This window comes from Delphinapterus leucas, chromosome 1 (genome assembly GCF_059928025.1).
Source record: "Delphinapterus leucas isolate spDelLeu-1000000601 "Yukka" chromosome 1, BTC_Dleu_Yukka2, whole genome shotgun sequence".
Classification (NCBI taxonomy): Eukaryota; Metazoa; Chordata; class Mammalia; order Artiodactyla; family Monodontidae; genus Delphinapterus; species Delphinapterus leucas.
This window is the reverse complement of record NC_143129.1, coordinates 156,481,915-156,507,503: the sequence shown is the minus strand read 5'-3', so window position 1 is coordinate 156,507,503 and position 25,589 is coordinate 156,481,915. Positions and strand designations below refer to the sequence as shown.

The window sequence follows — 25,589 nt, the reverse complement described above, 5'->3', positions numbered from 1 at the left end:
TGGCTGTCCAGAAACATCGGGTGAAAAAAGTCATTTGGGGTATACGTCATATTCTCACGCCTTTTGAAGCTGGACACACAAAATGCCATTTAAACTCCTCTTGATGCATATAGGTCCCTGTGAGCGTCAGTTATTATGCTACAAGACAGTGTTCTGAAGACCTATCCAAATATATAAAATTTCACTGAATTCCTCACATTAAATACTTATGTTAAATAGTCTCAAAATTCTATACTTTGAATTCCTGTGCCTTTTAAATTTTATTTTAAACTTGTTTAGTATTTCTATTTCTTACATTACTAGTACTTCTTAGTGATCTTTTACAAAAGAGCTATAAGGACCCTTGTACACTACTTTATCAATCTCTTCCAATTTTCTGGGTATAATTGGCAAACTAATCATCGAACCTCTTAGAACTTTATGTAAATGAAGAGTCCTGCAAAAGGGTATGAAATTTTCTGCAATGAAATTTTCCAATGATCATAATACCTGACCTGAGCTCATGGACTTATGGCATCTCTCTTGCTTTACCATTTAGGTCCCAGATGGCTAAGTGACCTCGTATAAATGTGCATTCCAGATTGTCATGGTATCATCCTGACACCCATCAGCTACAGAGCACATGTTACTTTTTAGCCCAACTCATTTACTTCTCAAGATATGTCAGTGGGCTTGGTAAGGCTACGACGGTGACACCCACTTTACAGATGAAGAACGACCTTGGTCAAGGGCTTTAGCCAAGTCTGTCCTGAAACACCAGTGCTGCCTGTTCACGTAGCCAGTGTTTCCTGCCCTGCTTGCCCAGTGCATCTGCAGATTTGTAAATATGCTTTGATTCCACCAGACACAGAAGGAAGGACAGCATGTCTGGGCCTCCTTGATGGGCAGCTTGGAGAACAGAGAAGAACCTGAAAGGCATCAGGGAACTCACAGAGCAAGTGAGAGACAAGTTAAAAGCTATCCAGTTGTCACACAGCTTTCTTAACATTATCTCCCATCAAGTCGGGGCCTGGAATCTGCCAGGATTTCAGACTAAATGCCTCTTCTTCTTGCTGGTATCTTTCATACACCAAGTGCCTCGATGGCTCAGTTGGCAAGAACCCAAAGGCATCACATGCTCCTCCACTCCAAGGAGGGTGACTGCCACTGAGACAGAGCAGGCAGAGACAGTTCAGCAACAGCGCTGTTGGGGAACATCTTCATCCACTGCCACGGCGTACAACTTTGTCGCTGCCTTAGAGCAGACCCAACGGGGTGCGGAGGACAGTAAAACCATCTCAGCCTGAAGGGCCAGACTTCCTGCTAAATTAACAAGTCTGTCTAGGAGCCCTAGGCTGAGGCACCAAGGGGTGTGATAAAGGGGCCCCATGCAACAATTCTGTGTCCTGTGGGTACGTTAGCTAAACAGACAGAGTGGGGAGGAAGGAGAGAGAGCTGAGTGTCATGGACACCTTTCCCCCTCTGCCTGCAGATATCTTGATGGGACAGCTGTTCTCCTACCTTGCAAAAAAAAAAAAAAAAAAATCCCACAGTATTTAATGCAAGAATGTACAGGGCCTCCAGCAACTGCAAGTCATCAGAGCTTTAAAGAGCATGTGTCGAGCAGCTCAGCCAGCATCTGGGTTCTGCTCTTCAGCCCCACAGTGTAGCCCAACCCCAGAGCAAAACTGAAACAGCGTGGCAGAAACTCTTTCCCTCAGCAGGAAGTATGAAGAACAGCTAGAACCTGAAACAAATGAGCCTGGCAGTCACCCTGGATTCAGGATTCGTGTTATGTTTTATGCATCTAGTTAGGAACCCAGGGGTCTTGCAGGGATGATTCCAACCTTTTCCAGAATTCAAGAGGGGGATGACATGACCAAATGCAAATTCAGACAAGCAATGACTAGCTGAAAGGGATGTGGGAGGATCTTTAGATCAACACCAACCCAAAGCCAATTCCACCGCTAACCCTAATGGACACGTGATCTTTGCCCCCCATGTTCTTCACATAAATTGCTCAAATCATTCCCCCTCTTCCCCATACTGTCCCTGCCCCGCTGATACACACAGTTACACAAAAACATCATAAACATAGGACCCAACTTCTTCAGTCGGGGGGAGGACGGGAAACGGTGGGAGCTGCTGGGGCGCACGGTCTGATCATTGGTTGAAGTTACGTAATCACGCAAACAAGGGCTGGAGAACGCTGGGTGGAGATCAATTCAGGACACACCTCACGCTCTCCCTTCTCCCCTCCCCCAACAACCAGAAAGCAAGCCAGTTTTAACACCACCAAAACCGAAGCACAAGACACAGCTGGGGGGTGGCGAGCACCCGGCTACTGCGGTTCCAAAGCCAAGGGTGGCCGGAAACTTGAGGTGCACGGCAGAAAAAGGGCCAAGGTACCGCTCACCAAGCAACCAGACCCCGCAGACCCTCCTGCCGGCATCCACGACCCCCAAAGTTCAAGGGCGGGCCGAGCCAAAGAAGTAGTCCCGACCTGCGACCTGCAACGTAAACCAAAGCAGCCGCGGTCAACCAAACCCACGCCTGGCCTCCAGCGCCTCTCCAACACTTCGGTCCGAGTCTCCGCGAGTTCAGGGTGTCGGCCACGCTCAGGAGTCCTCGGGCAGCTTGTACAGTCTCAGCAGGGGCCATTCAGCACCAGCGGTGTTTCTCCTTTTAAAGGATGGTAAAATGTGGGGCACGACTGGGAAAGGGGTAAGGCGAGAATCCCCAACAGAGTAAAAGTTTGGGTTTGGTTTGATCTTCTTTGGAGGAGGGGCTTTTGTGATTTTGCTTTAGGAACATTTGGGGGCGGGGGCTAGGAAGATTTCCCCTCTGTCTGGGCACCCAGCATCCTCCGATCTCATTTTCGGCAACACAGACGGCTCAGGGGGGTCTGAACAACCCCGGAGCCGCAGCCAGGGCAGCAGAAAAAACTGCAGGTGCTGCGGTGGACAAGGCATTAGCCCGACCGCTGGGGCTCAGAGGAGAGGGGGGCCCCACTGCGCCGGTGCCGCCGGGCTGCCGAGGTGTCGGGAGCGCGCGGCGCGCAGAGGGTTACAGCCGCCGCTGCCGCCGTGATTGACGCGCGGGGGTCACTTGAGGCTCCCGCCGCTCCCCCTGGCACCGGGCCAGGGAGCCCGCTCAGCCCACCGAGGGCACCGCACGCCGCGCGGCCGCCCACCCGGCCGTTCCCGGCGCCTCCGCCACCGGACACCTCGCCCAAGAAAGGCCACGACGACATGGAATCGCAGCTCGCTATTTCACTTGCCCGTAGCGGCCGCTGGCAAAAACACAATAAATAAAATAAAGCGCGAGGCATCCCTCCGCCGAATAAAAATCCAGAGTCCCCTACCTTCGGCCTTGGGATGGCAAACTGGTCCTGTGTTCTCTGACCCACGGATCCAGCCCCTTCTTCATGAATTATTCCGGTCAGTCAGGATTTTGTGCATTTTTTTCCTGAACACCTGTTTCAAGTAAGGGGTAAAGACCTTATTGAAAGAATTGTCCTTAAAAGATAACCTGTGCACACATATGTCCATCCAGGCATGCATGCGCATTTGTATACACACATATGTACACGAGATATGCATGTACATTGAAGCACCAAACTAGGCAGTTGGATAATGGGAGAGTCGGCTGGTTGTGAGCATGCTCGCGCCGGGAACAGATCCACCCTCTGTTATTCCTCTGAATAAATATAAATCACGATCAGAAACCCAAACAGTAGCATCCCTCTTGAATTCCTGCTGCTGAAAAACACGGAATAAATGCAGCCCGCAGACACGGAATCAAATCAGCAGCTGTTTTCTGAATCCAGAGCCAACCCCTGCCTCGCCTGTCTTTTCCACTATGAGTTCAGACCTTTTTTGAAAGGGGTTTTAACCTTTTAAAGATACAGTACACCAATTATCACTTCTGAATAGCTGTCACTCCAAGCGCAGGAAGCCAGTCCCATGCCTAAAGCCACAGGGCAGGGATAATGATTTCATTCATCAGTGCCTTTAAAAAAGAAAAAAATATATATATTTATATATATATAGAGAGAGAGAGAGGGAAAAGGGGGGAGAGGGAGAGAGAGAGAGAGAGAGAGAGAGAGAGAGAGAGAGGGAGAGAGGGAGGGAAAGAGCAAAGGCAAGGCATAAAACTAGACACATTTATTGCAGTGATGAGTTCCTCAGTGACGTTATATAAACACCACCATCCTTCACTTCTGAACACACATGTTCATGGGGTCAGACAATGCCAGGGACACTTGTCAGCAGGGGTGTCACCCCTCACGAGCCCCTACCTGCTGATAAAGGACCAGGAAGCCTGCCAGGGCAGCTGCAGGAAGTGGGGGCCTCCACCAGCTCACAATTAACCACAGGGCACTGCCATGCCCTCAAACTAAAGAATCCTCTGGCACTACTTGCAAACTATAATGTAATCTAGGACCAGATCTTGTTCCAACACATGTTTTTTTTTTTCCAACCGGTATCTGGAATCAAAACTACCACCTGAACCTTTACAGTCTCTAAGATCCAGACTTAGGCCCTTCTTCAGGATTTTGTTAACAAGCTGGTTTTGTTTGGTTGTTGGGTTTTTGTTTGTTTACTTCTTTTTTCAGGACTAGGTTAAGCATGGAAGTAGAAAACTGGGGGTGGGGCTTGAGGATAAACAACAACCCCCCTGCCCCAATGGAAAAAAAAATTATTCGTTAAGTACTTCAGCCACCCAGGTGGTGTTTATTATTCCAGTTTTGGTTTTTCAAGAGGTCGCCCTGAGAAGAAACCAGAACTCCTCACCTCACTTATGTTTGAAAGGAAGGAAAATGCAGTTTCCTTCTTTTACAGTTTCTTTTTCACCCCAGGAGCCCCAGAGCTTCAGAACGGTGCTGGCTCTGCTCCCCTGGTTCCAGGCCAGCAGCAGCAACACCAGCAGCTTAGCTGAAAAGCCACCCCGATGTTCCCACAGCCGCTCTGGGCATGTCCCTCTAGCCATAGGCTCAGAGCCCACCCTCCCTGGGCAAACCGCTGAAACCAATGCACCGTCACCCACTCACCTCATCACAGCCACTGCCTGCACTGCCCCCTCCCAGACACACACACACACACACACACACACACACACACACACATACACACACACCCTTCTCTCTCAGCTCCCAGGGCTCTTTAGCAGAAAATTATCATATTTTGTGTGTCATCACCCAAGCTAGCTGGACCTGTCACTGATTGGCTGGGCACTGCCAGCCGGAAATGTCACCAGCCACACAGCTTGGAACTGGCTCTGACCCACGGCCACCTCAGACCTGAGCCCAGGAGACTCTCTGACAAGGTGCAGACCTACCACAGGGAGCCTGTCACTCTGTCACTCCTCCCACAGTCTGCCCCAGGCCCTCTCCTACCAGCTGGTCCCGCCCTGGGGGAGGGGACCGCCAGGGGATGGAAGCGAGTCTCCAGCCACACTGGGAGCTGTGCTGCTTCCAGCTGCAGGAGAAAGGAAGCCACTGAAATTCCTGTTCTTCTCAGCAGGTTAGGGGAAGACGTCTCCATTTGGTTTTAAAGATTTGGAGGAAGTGTTCCTGATAAAAACAGTCTCTGCTCATGCCGAAAAATAAAAATTATCAGTAAGGTTGGGTGCAAACACGAATATCATACGCACCAAGGTATCATAACCATAATACCCCAAGGCTGTCAGGGAAACCGGAAGACAATTTAGTCCATCCTCTTCCCTTAAATAGAACAGCTCTTAACCCTCCAAGAAAACTCACCAGAAAAGGGGGCTTCCTAACTTGGCTAGTCAATGCCCTATGATGCCACACAAGTGTTTCAGAGTTAAATGGTCTTTGTAGTGACCAACCTGAATCACTTTGGCTGTAATTTAAGCTTAGTCTCTCCTGCTATATCTTTAGTCATTTCAGTGTGACTCACCATTTAAGTCTCACCTCACTCTGTCCTCCCGGCTAAATTAAACCCTATCTCTCTGGACCAGTATGTAAAAGTTGCTTCTTAAACCTTTAATTATGCTGCTTTATTCTTTAGACTTCAGAGACAAGCCCCCCAGAGCTAGATGTAGCTGAAAGGTCATTCCATCCAGCCACGCATGTGATGCTTCACTCACCTCTACTGTTTCCACCCTGGGACTTTTGATTTGGGGGGATAGCAAAACTGGGCTCAGACATTTTCTCCTTCCTTCTCCTCCAAAACACAAAACAAAAACAAAACAAAACCCCACATTTATATGACCAAAACACTAGAGGCAATGCTGGGACCCAGAGAAAGATGCCACCAATAAAGCCTACGTTTTAAAGAATATGGGGAAGATATAAAGCAGATGAGATGTCACTGAAGAAAAGGTGATTAGTGCTGATAAGACCATGTATGATTCTGCACAGGCCCCCTAAGAAGAAAGTGCACAGGCTTCCAGAAAAAGGTCCTGGAAAACCCCAAGCTCAGAGGATCAAAGATCAGATGAGGGTCACAGGCATCGGCTCAGAGGCAAATGAAAGGACATCAGGAACTAGGCATGTTCTCTCCACACAGAACAGCAACGATTCCAGGGCGTCTTTGGAAAGTGGGAAGTTTGTCCCTAATACAGGAAGAAGTCAAAGTCTGAAAAGGGGCAAGACCACAGCTCATTTTGGTATGCCACACACACACACACACACACACACACACACACACAAAGACAAAGAAGAAGAAAGAAAGAAACAGAAAAAGAAATTTATAATCAAATAAGACACAAGATATAACAGAGAAATCCAGAACATCCCATATTAGTCTAAATGAAGTTCTGGAAGGAGATGACATCATTAAGGAAGGGGAAAAGCAACAATCAAGGAAGAGATAGAAGAACATTTCCTTGAGCTGATGAAAGACTCGAGGCCTTACATCATATGGGTCTATTGAGTGCTGAGCAGTAGGGTTACTGAAAGAACACACAATTCTAGATGCAGTCTCCTACTCCAAGAACAAAGAGAAACAGCTACAGGCTTCCTGACAGGGGAGAAAATTCAGGCTGCTTAAAAGGAAAGAAAATCAGACGGACATCATACTTCACATCTGCAACACTAGGCTAGAAGACGGTGGCACAACTTTTATAAAATTCTCGGGAAATCTTATTGTAACTCGAGAATTCTACCAGCTGCCAAATTATAATTTCTCTCACATGTGATGACAAAAGAAAGGCATGTTCAAAGACATAGAAATACCCTTTATTAAATTACTTGAAGATCTCTTCCAGCCAAGGAAAAAACTAAGCCAGAATAGTAAACTCAAGAAAAGAGAAGACGTGTTATATAAGAAAATGTAATGAGGAATAAAGCCAATAAAATATATGCTTAAGTACAAATATAATAGTTAATGTGGTTGTAAAGTTTAATTTAATTGTTAACATAAGATAGGTAGAAAGAGAGGATGAGAGAAAGAAATCAAGAAATCTGGAATTTAACTTCCATGTGATTTCAACCAAAAAACTGGAAAATCTCAATGGAGATGGGTAAGGAAAATCACTAGAATAAAAAAAATAGGGTGGGGCTTCCCTGGTGGCGCAGTGGTTGAGAGTCCGCCTGCCGATGCAGGGGACACGGGTTCGTGCCCCGGTCCGGGAAGATCCCACATGCCGCAGAGCAGCATGGCCGCTGAGCCTGCGTGTCCGGAACCTGTGCTCCGCAACGGGAGAGGCCACAACAGTGAGAGGCCCGCATACCGCCAAAAAAAAAAAAAAAAAAAAAAAATAGGGTGGGAGGATCATTATGGAAGGCAATTAGAACTCCATTTATCACCTCTCTTCCCAAGACCACATTAAAAGGATAATAAGGAATTTTTTAAGTTCAAATACACAATGACAAAGAAAACAGTAGAAGAGCCATTAGCCAAGAAAATTGAAAAAGAAGAATAGAAGGGGACTGAATTTTTTTTTATATAAATTTACTTATTTATTTATATTTGGCTGCACACAGGCTCTCTCTATTTGCAGCGAGCAGTGGCTACTCTTTGTTGTGGTGCGTGGGCTTCTCTACGCAATGGCTTCTCTTGTTGCGGAGCACAGGCTCTAGGCACGCGGGCTTCGGTATGTGTGGCACGCAGGCTCAGTAGTTGTGGCTCGTGGGCTCTAGGGCGCAGGCTCAGTAGTTGTGGCGCCCAGGCTTAGTTGCTCCACGGCATGTGGGATCTTCCCGGACCAGGGCTCGAACCAGTGTCCCCTGCACTGGCAGGCGGATTCTTAACTACTGCACCACCAGGGAAGTCAGAAGGGGGCTGAATTTATCAACTGTGAATATATATGCTACCGTAAATAAAACAATATAGCACAATTGCAGAAACCTAAAAATGGACAATGGAACTGAATGAAGTTAAGAAACAGCTTCAAGTATAGTGTTTGCTATGTGATAGGTGATAAAAACTGAATTTTAAATCAATGGGAGGAAAAAATGTTATTCAATAAATAGTGTCAGGCTGTGGTATTCGGTATTGCTTCTAACTCATACCTTAAACAAAATATATTCTATTTTCATAGCCCCACACACACAAATACCACAAGGAAAAACAGATACTGTGATTGACCAATAAATCACAGAATGTTATAAAGTTGCTGTTATTTTTTTTTTCTAATAGTGGACAGAAAAGAAAAATAGTGGTTATCCAGTGTCTGTTTAAATACCATTGTGATAGGTTTAATAATGCCCCCCAAAGACATTCACCTCTGGAAACTGTGAATATTACCTTATATGGCAAAAGGTGTGGTTAATTGAAGGCTCTTGAGATCTGGGAGGTTATCCTGGATTATCTGGGAGGGCACTAAACAGAATCAAAGTATCCTTATAAGAGGGAGGCTGAAGGCAGAGAGAAGGAAATGTGACCATAGGGGCCAAGACTGGTGTGATGCAGCCACAAACCAAGGAAACCCAGAAACCACCAGAAGCTAAAAGAGGCAAGGAACAGATTCTCCCCTTAGAGGCTCTGGAAAGCACAGCCCTGCTGACACCTTGACCTCAGCCCAGTGAAACTGATTTCAGATTTCTGGCCTCCAGAACTCCAAGGAAATAAACATATTGTGTTAAGCCACAAAGTTTGTGGTTATTTGTTATAGTAGTCATAGGAAACTAATACAACCACCATGATGAGAAACAGTACTTCCTAGGGATTATAATAATTATTATTACCAGCAACAATACTTACTATGTGCCTGGCACTGCTAAATTATATACATATCTAATCTCATTTAATTTGCATGCAAGGTGGCAGTAGAGAATTGTAGTTATTATGGCTCTACCACTTAGTAGCACATATGCCTGGGCAAGTTATATAACCTTCTAATGCTGCTTTGTCTCATCCATAAAGTAGAGGTAGGAATGATACCAACCTGACGGGTTTGTGGAAGGTAAAGTGAAACCATCTATGTAAAGGGCTTAGAACAACGCCTGACAATAAGAGCTCCACAAATGGTAACCAATAGTGAGAAAGTCCTTCCTTATGCTGGGCGGCAATCTGTCTCCCAGAGCATCCTCTCACTGATTCTAGTTCTTCCCTTTGGATACATGTAGAACAAAGGTCTCTCCTAACCACCTGACTGTCATTCAAATATCTAAAGACAGTGATCATCTCATTAAGAGTCTCAGCTTCTCCAGACTAAAAGTAACCAATGCCTTCAGTCATTGCTCTTGTCAATTCATCCAGAGACCCTTGCCCAACCTGACCACCTCCTCTGGACATACTCTTTTTTTTTTTTTTTTTGCGGTACCCGGGCCTCTCACTGCCGTGGCCTCCCCCACTGCGGAGCACAGGCTCCGGAGGCGCAGGCTCAGTGGCCATGGCTCACGGGCCCAGCCGCTCCGCGGCATGTGGGATCCTCCCAGACCAGGGCACGAACCCGCATCCCCTGCATCAGCAGACGGACCCCCAACCACTGCACCACCAGGGAAGCCCCTGGACATATTCTTGTACATCTTTAGACATGATCCCAGACTTATCACCCTTCTTGTTCTAGAACAGAGGTTGGCAAACTATAGCCCTCCATGCAGGCTATATTTTTTAATAGTCTGTGAGCTAAGAATGGTGTTTACATTTTTTAAGGACTGTAAAAAACAAAAACAAAAAAGAATTTACAATATAGACCATATATGGCCGGCCTGCAAAGTTTAAAATATTTACTATGTGGCCCTTTTCAGAAAAAGGTTGCCAATTCCTGTTCTAGAAGCTCTTATACTTCTATCAATGCAATGTAAGATTGCCCAAGGCTGTTTTACAAACAAATTGCACTATTGTATCATATCAACTTAACTGTAGGGCTGCTAACTGTTCGATCAGTATCCATTCTCTTTCTTCTTCTTACCCAGTAATAAAATTCTTAGCTAGGAAGATGGCTACCAGTTGAAGACTACATTTCCCAGTCTCCTTTGTAGGAAGGTGTGGCCAGGAGGCTAGGTTCTAGCCAATGGGATGTAGCCAGATGTGACTAGGGTAATTTTCTAGTCTTTCTCTTAAAGGGGAGGAACATGCCCCCCCCCACTTCCCTTTTCCCTTTCCCATTGGCTGTAATGTGGACCTGATAATCCTGTGGATGAAGGGTAGCAGAGCAACAAGATAGAAGGACCCTGGGTTTCTGGTGCTGCCATTTCACCGTATACTGCTTATTCTCAGTCTGTGAGAGGGAAATAAACTTGTAGTTTATTTAAGCCATTGTTATTTTAGGTCTTTGTGACAGCAACTGAATCTGTGCCCTAACCAATACAACTATTGGTTTTAACTCCCAAGTATTTTCTGTATTTGTGGCTGCTAAGACACACATCTCCCACATTCTGCAAGCACGCAGTTAATTTTCTGGACATAATAAGACCTTGCACTGACCTTGTAAGAATCAGTCTATCATTTTACCGTGACATCTCGGACCCAATTCTGACATCCAAAGTGGCTTCTATCCTTTCTAATTTCATGTCACTGTTCAAGAAGCACTTTAGGTGTAGCACTCAAACTAAATACAGTGCTCACCAAAGCACCTGATCAATGTTGAGCATAATGTAAAGGAGAGGACTGTGACCTCAGTTTGTGGGGGAAGAAAATAACAGATTAAACTAAGGTCACATGAAGGAGAAGGTGGGGAGGATGGGGGCAAGCAGTTGTGAAGAGCTTACTATGTTCCAGGCACTCTTCTGTGAAATTCCTCATTGTTACCTCATTTATTAAATATTTCATTCATTCATTCACTCATCCATTTATTTTTAAAGTACTCATTTTAATTTTTTGAAACAGTAACTATAAATACCCCCTGCTGGGGCAGAAAACTATTATCCATAAACACTGATTGAAAAACAGAGTCCATGCAAATCTCTCTTTTTCTAAGTCTGTGTGCACCCACCCTCTCTTTGGACACCTGAAGAGTACGTTGCCAGCATTCCTTATAAGACTTAGAGGCAAAGATGAAAATACTCCAGGCACCTAGCTCAAGAACTGTCCAGTGTAGAACAGTGGACAGTATTTTCAGAAACCTCTACCCTCGGCCATCTTAAGACAGATGACAAGTAAGTACACGCTGGCCTTCTGCAGAGCTGCATGGCAGAAGGACTGAGTGGGCAGTCTCTGAGTAGTGTCAGACTATCTGGGTCCAAACCCTGTGGGTTTAAGTCAACGGCTTAATCCTTTCCTGCCTCAGTTTCCTTATCTGTAAAATAGGGATATGTTATTCTTACCAAACCATCTAAGGCAGATTTTCCCCCTTTTTTTGCAGGTGATGAATATGATGCTTATGTCCTTGTCCGAGGTTAAACCATCCAGTAAGTGTCAGCATGAGGATTAAACCTTAGGTCTATTTAACTCCCACCTCATGCTTTTTCTTCTTCCAAAGATAAAGAAGGAAAATATGGGCCATATGATCAAAGACAAAGGTAGAAAACAAGTTACCAAATCATGCTGAAATAGATGACCTGCCCACCAGAGGGAAGGCTGGATGACTCTTAATGTGGTGCTCAAGACAAGAGCTGACTGAGGTTAATGGGAGTTTTCTTCTAACTTCCTTCAGAGCTTCCACCATCTAGAGTAGAACAACACCCTAGCATGGTGTTTAAAAAACACACAGCTGGCTCAAGACCCACTCCCATCTTACAATCATTCAGCCTGTTTGGGGATCCTGGTGGGGTGGTTTTCAATGCACAAAACAATCAGTCAAGGCCAATGTGCATCTTCCTTCTTACTTCTGGTTACCTAAAAGTAAATTATTCAGATCTAAAGTCAAACACACACACACACACACGCACACACACACAACAAATGAAACCTTAGAGCACTGGTTCTTAACCTTTCTTTTACCTCTTATACCTAAGATATGAGAAGCACCATCAGGGACCTCAGTAAACTAGGGCAGAATATTGGGGAAGCTTCTAGTGCAAAAGGAGTGTGGTATAGCACAAAACAAGCTTCTCAGACTGGGTGAGACCCTACTTCGGGCAGCCAGTGACATGAGCCCCAAATGGGTACTCTGAGCGCCAACCAATCCTGCACTGAGACAGACCTCACAGCTCCTGTTCTGTGTGACCACCTGGCTTCTGGGCAGTTTGCATATCCTGGCAACATCAACTTTACACGTGTGTATGGGGTGCAGGGCAGGGAAAAGTTCTCTTCCGGCAACCCACAGCCCACATAAGAATGCTGCAAGGACGAACAAGGGAAAATCATAATAAAAAGCAGATCAGAGGCCACAACCCCACAGAGGAATCTAAAGAACCATAGGAGCAGGGTTAGATATTTTGGTCAGACTGGAAAGAGCTCTGACTAGCACAGGTCATGAGCAAACACCAGAAATTATACGTAACTTATTACATTCACCTGGGGTCAAAAACCCACATGCCTTTAGGGGCCCAGCAAACAACGTAAGTGTGTGAAACAGCATGGTATAAATGACCAGGCTTCTCTGCAAATCCAACTTCAATATAAACAAAAGCCATGTTGGCTAGAAAGAGCTGACATCAGAAGATGGATTGCAAGTTTGCCCCCCTCCTCACGATGATCACAGTCAGTAAAAGAAAGGAGGGAAAATTTTCATCTTTCTCTGAGAAGGATAAAGAAAATTAGCTTTTTTCAAAAAGCAGTTTTCTAAAAGTGATTTTAAGGTCATCATCACTTCCAAGACCTAGTTGAGACAGGATAAAAAGCCAAAGTAAGATATAGAAAGAGTTAAAGAACAGCCCCCCCCAAAACTGGATGTCTTCAAATGAATTGGGTTAGATGGCCCCATCAGGAACTCTCAGACTAAGAGCTCAGTGAATCACTTGGGGGCCCAGGTAGCATGCAAGATGTTCTTCTACAAGTCTCATTTACAGTCGAAAGGTGTCCGTACTATTTCCTTATAACACAAAGGAGCCTTTACTTCTTTCCTTAGGGCTATTTCATCAAAAGCTCTCCCAACTTTTGTTTTTTTTTTATTTTGAAATAATTTTAGACTTACAGAAGAGTTGTGAAGATTACGTAAAGAACTCCTATATACCTCTCGCCCAGCTTTCCCTGATGTTAACGTCTTACACAACCATAGTATCATGATCAAAAACAGGAAATGAATGTTGGTACAATACTATTAACAAACTGCAGAATTTTCTCTAATTTTGCCAGTTTTTCCACTAATGCCAACCTTCTGTTCCAGGATTCCATCCAGGATCCCACACTGCACTTAGCTGTTATTTCTCTTTGGTCTCCTCTGATCTGTGACTGTTCCTAGTCTTTCCTTGTCTTTTTGCCCTTGACATTTGAGGAGCATTGGTCGGGTATTTTGCAGACTGTCCCTCAATTTTGGTTTGTCTGATGTTTCACACTATTAGACTAGAGTTAGGGAGTTTGGGCCAGAATACCACAGAAGTGACATGCCTTCTCAGTACACCAAACTGGGGGAAGCGGGGATGCTGTCAATACGTCTTATTACCAGTGATGTTAACCTTGATCTCTTGGTTTAAGGTAGTGTCTGCCAGGTCTCTCCACTGTGAAGTTACTATTTTTCTCTTTGTAGTTAATAAATATTGGGGGACTGTGAAAATGTCTTGCTTCTCCTTAAACTGTCACCCACAAATTTTGGCACTCATCAGGTGATCCGTCTGCAGCAGTTACGTCTATGATATTCTAACGGTGATTTTCGATATCCCTCATCCCTCTATATTTATTAATTTGGAATTCTTCTGGAAGGAAGAGTTGTCCTTTCTCTGTACAAGGTAACCAGCCTACTCAACTTTTATTTTTATCAATATGGACTTATGGATACTCATTTTATTCTTTGAGTTATAACCAACTTTTAAAAATTTATTTATTTAGCCTAAAATTGTTCCAGTTTTGCCCATTGGGAGCTCTTTCATGTTTGTTCCTGTATTTGACATAATCCTGCTGTTGTTTTGTTGTTGTTGTTGATTAGCACTTCCTTACCCTGTGGCACCACAAGATGCTCCAGAATCTTCTTGTATTTTCCCTGCTCAGTCTTGGAGTTTATTTTTTCAAGGATTCCTCATTCCTTTTATTGGATAATGGCATTTAGAAACCAAGATCTGGGCACTGGGTGTGCTCACTGCTACCAAAATGCACTACTTTAGGCCTTCTTAGTAGTTGTCAGTCTGGCTCGAGGTTTATTAATTTCACTGATTTTTTTTCAAAAGCAATTCTGTTTTCAATTCATTGATTGTTGCACTTATCTTTATTATTTCCTTTCTTCTGTTTGCTTTAGTTTTAATTTGTTCTTCTTGCGCTAGTGTTTTTTGGGTTTTTTTAGATGGATGCTTCTATTACTGATTGGAAACGTTTCTTCTTTTCTAATGTAAATTATTTAATACTACCATTTCCCCCCAAGCACTGCTTTAGCTGCATCTCACAAATTTGACACATTGTATTTCCTTTTCATTCAGTTCAAAATATTTTTAATTCTTCCTCTTTGACATATAGGATATTTAGGATATGTTTAGGATATTTAGGATATGTTGTTTATATTTCATATGTTTGGGGATTTTTCTAGATATATTTCTGTTCTGATTTCTGTTTTAACTCCATTATGGTTCATGAACATACCTCCTGAAATTTCTGTTCTTTTAAAGTTGTTAAGGTTGGTTTCATGGCCCAAAATATAGTACCCTATGGTGAATATGCACTACAGAAAGACGTGTAGTTGGGTAGTGTTCTATAAACGTCAATTAGGTCAAGTTGTTTGATAATGCCTTTCAGATCATTATACTTTTATTGATATTCTTCCTATTTGTTCTATCATTTACTAAGAAAAGAGCACTGAATTTTTCAACTTTGTGAACTTGTCTATTTTGCTTTTCAATTCTATCAGCTTTTGCATTATGTATTTCAGAACTCTGTTGTAAAGTACACTCATATTTAGGATTATTACTTCTTCTTGGAAAATTGAGGCGTTTATAATTATTTAATGTCCCTTTTTATCCCTGAGAATAGTTCTTGTTCTAAAGTCTATTTAGTCTGATGTTAATGTAACGACTCCAGCTTTACTTTGGTTAGTGTTCGCACAGCATCTTTTTTCTATCCTCTTACTTTTAACCGATTGTCTTTATATTTAAAGTAAGTTTCTTATGGACAGTGTATAGTTTGTTCTTGCTTTTTTAATCCAATCTGATAATCTCTATCTTTTAACTGGTGTGTTTAGACCATTCATACTCAACGTGATTATTGATATGGTTGGATTAAAACCCACTAACCTTGCCCTTTCTTTCTTTCTTTCTTTCTTTTCTTCCTTCCTTCTTTCTTTCTTTCTTTCATCTGTTCTTTCTTCCTTTTTTTTTTCTTTTCTTTTTCTGCCTTCTTTTTTTTTGTTGTTGTTGTTGTTGTTTTTTTGCAGTACACGGGCCTCTCACTGTTGTGGCCTCTCCCGTTGCAGGGCAACAGGCTCCAGACGCGCAGGCTCAGCAGCCATGGCTCACGGGCCCAGCCGGTCTGCGGCATGTGGGATCTTCCCGGACCGGGGCACGAACCCGTGTCCCCTGCATCGGCAGGTGGACTCTCAACCACTGCGCCGCCAGGGAAGCCCTCTGCCTTCTTTTATTTGCCTGGTTTGGGGGTGGAGCAAGGGAGGAAATGTCCTCTGTTGTTCCCTTAGTCTTAGACAAGCACTGCAACCGAGCCTTCTCAGTGATCCCACCCCTCCTCTGGGTTACTTATGAACCCAACATTTATACCTGTCCTTTCCCCAAAAGTCAAGAGTTTTTTCCTATTCCCTTGCTCCAGAAATGATAAGATTTCACCAGTACCCTAAGGGTAATAGTGCTCATCCCCTTCCACACACACACCACACAATTTAAGGCTTCTGTTCATAGGAGAGAAGGATCCAGGTAGAGTTCTCCGCCTTCCCACAGCAGCTTCGTTCCTTGTGCAGCACAAGGGAGACTTTCTGTAGACGCTCCAAACGGTTTCTGTGAGTTCATGGTGGGGTTCATGGAAAAATGCCTACAAGAGGGCATGGCCTTTCCCCCTTTATTTGTGGCCCCTAGATTCACCCTCTTTTGCCAGTGTGCACTCAGCCAGACTCCACCTACTCAACAACCACTCTAGTTGAATTCTTATCTAGCTGCTTCTTGCCCAGGTAAGTCAGTGCTCATGTCTTGTTTCTCCCTGCAGATACCTGTCTCTTCCTAAATTATGGGTCTGCTGGTTTCCCAGCAACCTCAATACTTCAATTGGCTCAAGAAAGGTTGTGAACTTGCTGTCGGTCCATTTTTTTTCATTGTAAGCTTGAGAGTGATTCTCTTTCTAGCTCTCTACATCTTTGAATAGAAACCAGAACCTTCCTTTGTTTAATGAAGTACTTATGCAGCTTTTGCAGTAGCAAGAAGAAGATACAGCAGGTAGGATAAATCATTGTCCTCTTGGAAGCTTCCCTAAGGGGCTTTAGGAATGACATATGTCCCAGAAACACCTCTCTCTTGTTTTTTGAGAAATGTAAGGTGCAGGAAAATATCCCATAGGGGTTAAGTAAAATACAAATGATATACTGATTTTTCATAAAGTATAAACTATAGGTCAGTCAGCTATAATCCAGGACAGTTGCCTGGCTGAAAGCACTGACCAGTCTCCAATTGCCTAGCAAAGAATACGATGCTATACAGCAAACCTCATGGATAGCTAAGAATAAAATAACTCAAGAAAATTTCTAGCCAATTAAGCCAATTTCAGAATTTTTCACACGTCACTATTCAGTGAAAAATATGACAGGTGACTAATTACTCAAAATTAGGCCAATGACCAAAATATCATGCCTATGTTTTATTATGTATTCTATTTTCCCCAAAGGTAAGTCTTTCCATTAACCATTAACTCCAAAATTATTATTATTAACAATAATGGCAATGGAACAAAATCATTGAGTGATCACTTATGACAAGCAAGAGATCTTACAAACATTTTCTCATTTCATCATCACAAACACTCAATGAGGAAAATGGGGCACCAAGGGATTAAAAAACTTGTCCAATGCACAGAGCTAGTATGTGCTAGAACCAGAATTCAAACCCAGGTCAGACTTCAAAGATCTTGTTTTTAACTTCTGAGCAAGCCTGCCTTAGAATGGTACTAGTTAAGATTTTGTGCGGCCCTCTGAGTATTTCCTTCTGTCATTTACAATGCTGGAAGTGGTCCACCCTTACATAAGAACACAAAAGCATCAGAAATGCCTTACTGGCTAACAACAGTTGTCCAACCAGAAAGACATTCAGTTTCAGAATAGTAATAAGGGACCATTTGTTGAGACAGGATGACAACTGACCTTTATGAGGTTGGTTGGAAAGGAGGGTATAACTGTTCTCCATGTTTTCTGAATTTCTCCCCGGCCCCCTCCTTATACATATATATGCATGTGTGTGTGTGTGTGTGTGTATGTGTATCAAGTATTCTTTTCTTCAATACAACACTGCATTATGATGTCGTCATCAGTAATTTATTTACAGTCTTCTTGAAATTATACCTATGTATGTATGTATGTATCTATCTATATTAACCACAACTATCTCTTAAGAATAAAGGGCTCAAAAATAAATAAAAGCTATAAAAACATTTTAACTAAAAATTAATTAAACAATCAAAAATAAAGAATAAAGGACTCTTTATGGGATATCTACCAGCTCTAATGAGGAGGCATAATATGACATTCTAAACTTAGACATATGGAGTATAGCAACAGCAAAGAAATGAGTTAGTTACAAAGACAATGATGCAAACAGCCACTACTAAATCTTCAGCTGGAAGAGGCAAGCTCTACGCAAACATAGTTCATTTTACCTAACAAGCCTGCATAAAATAAGATAGCAGATGAAACAGGAAAGACAATAAGAAGCAATGACAATCACCAGACATGTAAGAAGAAGAACACCACAAAGAGCAAAGAGCAGGTGGCCCTGCCAGAATCTCCAAATGGTAACGCAAAGCAGTAAGGAGCTCTTCCTGACCTTTTACAAGATGCACATGGAAAATGAACCTATTTAGATGACACGTTGGGGAAACAACCAGAGGCAACTCATTCAGGGGCTTCTGTCACCCCAAGCCCCACCTGGCTTCCCTGAGAGGTGGAGATGGTGGCAGGGGGAGAGGAGGAGGGAGATCATATCTCCACACACCTGTAATCCATTCACAACATACCAGTGAGTGGCTGCTCACCAGGGGGGAGCTCTGCAATAACTTGTGTCAACAAGTACTTCAATCATGTTTGATTTACTCTACTTAAGAAGTTAGGAAAATATATAACACTTCAGAGCAATGTTTTCATCAAAAGTGGTTAATGTTAAAACATTTTGATACTTAAAGGGCAAGCTTCAGTTATTAGAAAAATTAGCTCTTAAAACACCTCGCTCCCTGAGGATGCAGAAACACCAGATGTGAATACTTGCCTTTTATTGGGCTGTCTATCAAAACGTCCTATTATCTCAAGATATTGTTTTAAAGTCTGAATCAACCTTATCAATACCCACCATGGAGTTAAAGTATTAGATTGAACGACCATATGCTCCAATGCTGGGACATTTTTGGAAGTGAAGGGAGTTCTATTAATTACTCTGTAATGACAGGAATAAGTCAGGACTAGCCTACGTAAACCAAAACATTTGATCACTCAGGTATTAGACCACATCCCCATTTTAGAACAAGGAAATCTAAGTTTACCTTTAAAAATAAAAATAAAATAATATATGCTAGTAGCAAGAAACTAAAAAATATGTAAAACAGAAAATAAAAGTGTGTCCTTTACAACCCTTGGAATCTCACTTCCCAGATATAACTTCCACTAACAGTCTGCCTTCCAGCCCTCCTCCACATGGGGAGGATAGAATTCCCAAACACTACTATCTGAGGCCAGATGAATGAATGCCAAATGGCCAAAAATAGCAAATGTCTATCCCATACATTGAGTTCAGGTGGGGCCTACCCCTTTTCTGCACTTCTGGGGTTCAGCATATGATCTGGGTGATTTGAGGTCTAAACCATTGGGTGTGTCACTTTTTTCCCGGGCACGATGTTGGTTCAACATGGTCACGTAATTGTTTTAGAACCAATGAGATACAAAGAAACTTTTGCTCAGACTTCTAAGAAGACTCATTCTCCAGCTCACTCTCACATGTATTGAAACTGAAAGGCTCTAAGGCCTTGACCTGCACTGTCCAAGATGGTAGCCACTAGCCACATGTAACTATGGAGCATTTGATGAGATTAGTACAAACTGAGACATGATGTAAGTATGCAACACACACTGGGTTTCAAAGACAGCATGAAAAAGGAACATAAAGTATCTCACTGATAATTTTTGTCCATTACATGTTGAAGGGATGATGCATGTGGCCCACATTATAACTCTATTGAACAGCACTGGTCTAAAACAGTTGAATCCCTGGTAAAGCCAGGCCTAAGGGTAGCCAAACCCATGGACTTTTCAGCTATGTGAACTAATACATACTTATTTTGCTTAAGTGAGTTTTGATTGGGCTTTCTAGCACTTGCACCGGACAGTCCTTCATAGCCATATGAAGAATTACACTACACATTCAGGCTACTACTCTTCATTGAACAACAGATCATGGGCATTTTTGTCCATACTAGTCACCTTGCTAATAGTGTGTCCAGGTCTGCACAAAGTATTCCATATAGGGACAAATCAACAACTTTTTTCTGTTAGCACCACTCTATGTGCTCAGTGTACGGCACCCGCTTTCTTTCAGGTTCTCTCATGTCAATGCTCTTTTTTGTCTCAGGCCTTTGCACATACTTACCCTTCTGCCTAAAACTTACCCTTCTGTCCTCTCTTTTCATTTGCCTGCTCCCTCTGGTTGCAATTTAAATGCCATCTCCTCAAAGCTGAGCTCCCTGGCCACTCAATTTAGAGTACATCACCCTGTTATTGCCTCTCATAGCCCCTCATCTTCTCTATATATGTGGAGCAAAATATATATTAATTTCTTTAGATGTCTGTTTGACGTCTACTTTCCCCCTCCCCACTACACGATAACGTCCATTAGTGCACACCATGGCTATGTGGTTCTTCCTTTTATCCCCAGCACCTGGAACAGCACCTGACACATAGTGGGTGCTCACTAAATACCTTCTGAATGCCAGGAGTGAATGTTAAAGGGGGCAGGAAAAACAGGAAGGCCAGGGGAATGTGAAGTAATGTGATAAGGAAGCCTAGATAATCCAGTGTGACCAAGCCAAGGAGTTTCTTTATGGTTCACAGGGTCTAGCAGAACCATAAAGACAGTAAGGCTGAGAAATGACAAATGAACAGCAGGTCTGGAAGGATTTGAACAGTTAATGGCTCCCTGGACCTTCCCCCAGGCATAGAAGTAAATGATCAGAGACTCAATGGTAAAGCCTGCAGTACAAAGCATTCCTGAACTTCACACGATAAAGATTCTGCCTGAGGTTTTATTCTCTGTTAGAAACAATGTGGTTCTTAGGCTCATTCTTGTAACTTGACTGAAAAAATTTGGGAGGATCCGGGGTTTAGTCCAGGAGTTCTCATATAACTCTGCTCTAAAGACAAGATCACACTCTCGACCTCTGCTTTGTGGAACTTCTCACGAGCCTGGTTGAAATGCTGGTCAGGCCATATCCCAGCCAGCCTTTCTGGGCTCCATAAAAGTGGAGAATATCCTCGATTTTCCCGTTCACATTCTTGTTCTCACATGGGATCTACCTTGCATGGGATCATCTTACTTTACATGTCAGGGAAGGAGGAAGGTTTGTTACTGAAACTCTTTAGGATTGATACATAATAGCCTCTTAATTATTCCTCTGGATGTGAGGCCTCTCTTTAAATGAGAATGTCTCTTTATTTTGTTTTAATGTGATACATATTTTTAATTCATTAATTTTTTCATGGAAAAACTGATAGACGCAACGGAATTCATGTAATGTATGTTACGATATAAATCACAAGAGAAAAATGACTTTTTTGAACAAAGCACCCAATTTAAGATCTAGACTATTATCTTTGAAGCCCTCTGTGTGGCCCCTCCTGGTTTCATATTAGTTTTTGGAAAGAATACAAACTACTTAATCAGTGAACTCCAGGAACCTGGGCTTAGATTAGCATGTGAGAATTTTAGAGATTTGGTGCTGTCCACACTGCAGGTGCTGACGAGTCTCCAGAAAGCTGGGAGAGCCATCAACTCTCAGAGGAAGGAAGTATTTTCTTTTTCTCTTTGATCTCTCCCCCTACCACCCCAATTTTTTTTAAATTACCACGCCTCCTTTCTCTGCTGGAAGGACCAAGGAAGTCTACCTATAGAGGAAGCAGGTACAAAGCCCTGCAATTCTGTCTCCTTCCTTTTTTACCAGATGGTTTCCATTAGGGCTTACCAGATATTTTTTCTTAAAGGAATCAGGTATGCACTAGAAAAGCAAACATCAGGATCATAGAACTGGAATCCGTTTATTTATTACAGAAATCTGATAGCTTTAAAAATCCTTTAAAGATAATTAAATCCAGTCTTCTTCTTTTAGAGCTGAGAAAACAAAGGTATAGAACTTGCCCAAAGTCATTCAGCTAAATAGATGTCTTCAGTCTCCAAATCATTATCTTTATTTCCCGTTATTCAATTCCCATTATTGGTAGGTGTTCATTATTGAAAATTAGATCACATTATTGATCACTTTACTTTAGTCTAAGGACCAGAGTATCAGTATTTTCATTTAGCAGTATTAATAAAAATAATTTTTGAGCCATACATAAAAAGGGAATATATATTCATCTCAATGGAAAACACTTTCTTTTATTCATAACAGCATTTCTTCTTTCAATCAAAAGTCATTAACTATTCTATCACACATTTTTGATATCCTTTGATATTCTTTCACCATTTTTTCTACTTCTAATAAAATATATAATTGAGCTAAATCTTTAAAAACATAGATACTTCAGCATACTTTTAAATGGTAGAGATGATAATCATTAAGTTCTTTGTCATATCAGGAACCTACAGATTGCTATTATTCAGTTAGTTAACCAAACCCCCTGAATGCCCATCAGATGGCCAGCACTGTTCTAGACATATGTCTTCTTCAGGATAAAAATGTTTTCAATTTTATATTTTAATGAATCCTTGTATTTATTTATTTGCTTGCTTATCTTATTCAATAAATTTTATTTCTATTGTTCTCAAGGCACTTTGCTAGGCATTGTTGAGAATAAAGCAGATGGAGAACCAACACTTAGAGAACATACAGTCAAGAGACAGAGAGAAATGTTTATATAAATAACTACAATATATGGCTTAAGAGAGTGAACACAAACTCAAATGCCCACAGAAGCCAAGCAGACAATGTAAATGCATAAAACAAAGTAAGTATAAGGCAACAGAGAATGGAGAACTATGGGAAGGTGTAAAATGAATGTGCGCTCTCAGAGAATGTTATTCTTTGCTTTAGGAGAAAGAATAGAAAAAGACAGGATACAGGATGTGAGGAGAGGGGGAGGATAAGAGAGGCTGGGTGAAAGTGAGAGAAGAGTGCAAAGGGAGAGGAAGGGAGAGAAGGGAGGGGAAAGGACCAGGATTGAGCCTTGAGGAACTCCAGAATTTCAACACTGAAAGGTCAGGTAGAGGAGGTAGATAGAGGGAGACCAGTGTGATAGGAGAAAAACCAGGAAAGCAAGGTGTCCCAAAAGCCACAAGGAGTCAATATTTCATGATGAATAAGATGGTAAAGAGTGTCAAATTTTGCTGAAAGTGTCTATTGGTTTTGACCACACTGAGGTCACTGGTACCCTTGACAAGAGTAGTTTCAGCAGCGTGGTGGAGTTGGAAGCCAGGCTGAAGTGTTCTGAAAAGTGGATGGAAAGCAGAGAAATAGAGGTAGTATAAAGGCAACTATTTTAAGAAGTTTTACTCTGAAGGGAGCAAAGAAATTGGAAAATGGTTGGAGTGGGACAAGCAGTCAAGGAAGGTACTTTATTAAAAGAAAGTTGATATCAACAAATGCCAATAAGCACATGAAATGATGTTCAACATCACTAATCATTAGGGAAATGCAAATCAAAAACCACGTTTAGATTCTTCAATATATGCAAATCAATCAACGTGATACACCATATTAACAAATTGAAGGAGAAAAACCATATGATCATCTCAATAGATGCAGAAAAAGCTTTCAACAAAATTCAACACCCGTATATGATAAAAACCCTCCAGAAAGTAGGCATAGAGGGAACTTTCCTCAACATAATAAAGGCCATATATGAAAAACCCACAGCCAACATCGTCCTCAATGGTGAAAAACTGAAAGCATTTCCACTAAGATCAGGAACAAGACAAGGTTGTCGACTCTCACCATTATTATTCAACATAGTTTTGGAAGTTTTAGCCAAAGCAATCAGAGAAGAAAAAGAAATAAAAGGAATCCAAATTGGAAAAGAAGAAGTAAAGCTGTCACTGTTTGCAGATGACATGATACTATACATACAGAATCCTAAAGATGCTAACAGAAAACTACTAGAGCTAATCAATGAATTTGGTAAAGTAGCAGGATACAAAATTCATGCACAGAAATCTCTTGCATTCCTATACACTAATGGTGAAAAATCTGAAAGTGAAATTAAGAAAAAACTCCCATTTACCATTGCAACAAAAAGAATAAAATACCTAGGAATAAACCTACCTAAGTAGACAAAAGACCTGTATGCAGAAAATTATGACACTGATGAAAGAAGTTAAAGATGATACAAATAGATGGAGAGATATACGATGTTCTTGGATTGAAAGAATCAACATTGTGAAAATGACTCTACTACCCAAAGCAATCTACAGATTCAGTGCAATCCCTATCAACCTACCACTGGCATTTTTCACAGAACTAGAACAAAAAATTTCACAATTTGTATGGAAACACAAAAGACCCCAAATAGCCAAAGCAATCTTGAGAAAGAAAAATGGAACTGGAGGAATCAGGCTCCTTGACTTCAGACTATACTACAAAGCTACAGTAATCAAGACAATATGGTACTGGCAGAAAAACAGAAAGATAGATCAATGCAACAGGATAGAAAGCCCAGAGATAAACCCATGCACATATGGTCTTATCTTTGACAAAGGAGGCAAGAATATACAGTGGAGAAAAGACAGCCTCTTCAATAAGTGGTGCTGGGAAAACTGGACAGCTACATGTGAAAGAATGAAACTAGAACACTCCTTAACACCATACACAAAAATAAACTCAAAATGGATTAAAGACCTAAATGTAAGGCCAGACACTATAAAACTCTTAGAGGAAAACATAGGCAGAATACTCTATGACGTAAATCACAGCAAGATCCTTTTTGACCCACCTCCTAGAGAAATGGAAATAAAAACAAAAATAAACAAATGGGACTTAATGAAACTTAAAAGCTTTTGCACAGCAAAGGAAACCATAAACAAGACGGAAAGACAACCCTCAGAATGGGAGAAAATATTTGCAAATGAGGCAACTGATAAAGGATTAATCTCCAAAATATACAAGCAACTCATGCAGCTCAATATCAAAAAAACAAACAACGCAATCCAAAAATGGGCAGAAGACCTAAACAGACACTTCTCCAAAGAAGATATATAGATTGCCAACAAACACATGAAAGGATGCTCAACATCACTAATCATTAGAGAAATGCAAACCAAAACTACAATGAGATATCATCTCACACTGGTCAGAATAGCCATCATCAAAAAATCTACAAACAATAAATGCTGGAGAGGGTGTGGAGAAAAGGGAACCCTCTTGCACTGTTGGTGGGAATGTAAATTGATACAGCCACTATGGAGAACAGTATGGAGGTTCCTTAAAAAACTAAAAATAGAACTACCATACGACAGCAATCTCACTACTGGGCATATACCCTGGGAAAACCGTAATTCAAAAAGAGTCATGTACCAAAATGTTCATTGCAGCTCTATTTACAATAGCCAGGACATGGAAACAACCTAAGTGCCCATCAACAGATGAATAGATAAAGAAGATGTGGCACATATATACAATGGAATATTACTCAGCCATAAAAAGGAACAAAACTGAGTTATTTGTAGTGAGGTGGTTGGACCTAGAGACTGTCATACAGAGTGAAGTAAGTCAGAAAGAGAAAAACAAATACCATATGCTAACACATATATATGGAATTTAAAAAAAGAAAAAAAA

At 42.0% G+C, this 25,589-nt stretch overlaps 1 long non-coding RNA gene across 1 annotated transcript in view; it reads right to left on the bottom strand.

Moving 5' to 3' along the window:
• Window positions 1-25,589, bottom strand: part of LOC149750773 (uncharacterized) — a 184,514-nt gene that overhangs the window by 80,676 nt on the left and 78,249 nt on the right. Inside the window, exon 2 of the long non-coding RNA XR_016387616.1 lies at window positions 3,344-3,455. This is a non-coding gene — a long non-coding RNA (uncharacterized LOC149750773). The remainder of the gene's footprint in view (window positions 1-3,343; window positions 3,456-25,589) is intronic.